Genomic DNA, 1,283 nt, shown 5'->3' on the forward strand with positions numbered 1-1,283 from the left:
CACAAAACGACCTCTACCTAGCAACTCAGGGCTAGTTATCTGCTGAGGGGCTCTAGAACTTCCCTCGATCTCGTTTACCAAAGGCTGCTCAAAAGTCTGAGATGAGATGCTATGATGAGATCTTCGTGGAATTTCATTTGATGGGTGGAGAGAATACCTACTTTGTTCAGCTCTGGCCCTGGTTCTTCGCTGGTGTTCTGGTTTCGGGCTTCTTGCCCTCCTCCGACCTCTGGTGGATGGCACATCTGTGAATGCTTCAGCAGAACTGTGTTCTGGCCTAGGTGTTCTGGCAGATGGTGTCTCAGATGCTGAATTTTCCATTTGACTATGGATGCTGCGATCCATGTTTTCTACACTAAGACGTGTAGCAGATGGTTCATTTTCATTCTCTGAAGTTTGGCTTCCATTATTACGGTTAACTTTTGTCTGTAAACTGAATCTGAAATTACCACTGTTTGGATGAGTGTGGCTCACTGCCCTCACAGACTGATTACCTCTCTGACCACTTCTTGTTGTATTGCCAGTCTGTCTGACAGAGCTAAGCCAATCTATTATGGAGTCACCATTAGACTCGTCATCTGAGGAGTCTCCATTTTCTTCTGAGCTCTGTGGCGGCGGCAGCAGCGGTCCCTCTTTAATTTGCTGAAGTCTTCTGAAGAGCTCTTCCTCAGTACTTTGACCTGGGGTGCCTAGCAAATTGTTGTCTCTCAGAAGTCGATAATCTTCTCTGCTCAGATTATTGACAAATCGATAGAAAGCTTCTTCCCGATCCAAGCGATCCCCTTGCCTTCTGCGCTGTGCTGCAGATTGGTCATTTCCTTGATCGCTAGAATCTGAGTTTTCCATCTTGATGATCAAGTGGACGATTATCTGTCTGTTATGACATAGTACTGAAATCCAATCATCTGGACCTTCAGTTTTCTTCACTAGGCTTCGGTGGTCTGGCCTGGAGGGGACTGGATGGGCTCTTCTGCCTCCGCTGCCAGAGAGGCCGCCTGAGCTCTGCTGCGTGCCTGCCTCCTCCTCTCTAGCCCGACTCAGAATGCCTGGGAGAGACCCTCCTCTAGCCCAGCGCCTGCCCATTCTGAGACGTAGCTCCAGCAACCATTATCTTCCCCATTGTTACCTAGCAGTGACAGAAATCCACTCAAGATAACTTTTCTTAAAGTCACCCCAAATTATCTATTGAATGTATTTGAGGTCCCCTTTCGAAGCTACTCCACAGGACTCAAGAAGTCCTATTTAGAAAGCAGATGATTCAGTCAAAGCATACCAGGTGGGCC

General features: G+C 47.7%; 1 pseudogene; it reads right to left on the reverse strand.

Moving 5' to 3' along the window:
- LOC101981899 overlaps positions 1-846 on the reverse strand; it is a 217,995-nt pseudogene extending 217,149 nt beyond the window's left edge.
- Positions 847-1,283: the final 437 nt, after the last annotated feature.

The sequence above is a fragment of the Microtus ochrogaster genome, unplaced genomic scaffold, assembly GCF_000317375.1.
Source record: "Microtus ochrogaster isolate Prairie Vole_2 unplaced genomic scaffold, MicOch1.0 UNK71, whole genome shotgun sequence".
NCBI lineage: Eukaryota > Metazoa > Chordata > Mammalia > Rodentia > Cricetidae > Microtus > Microtus ochrogaster.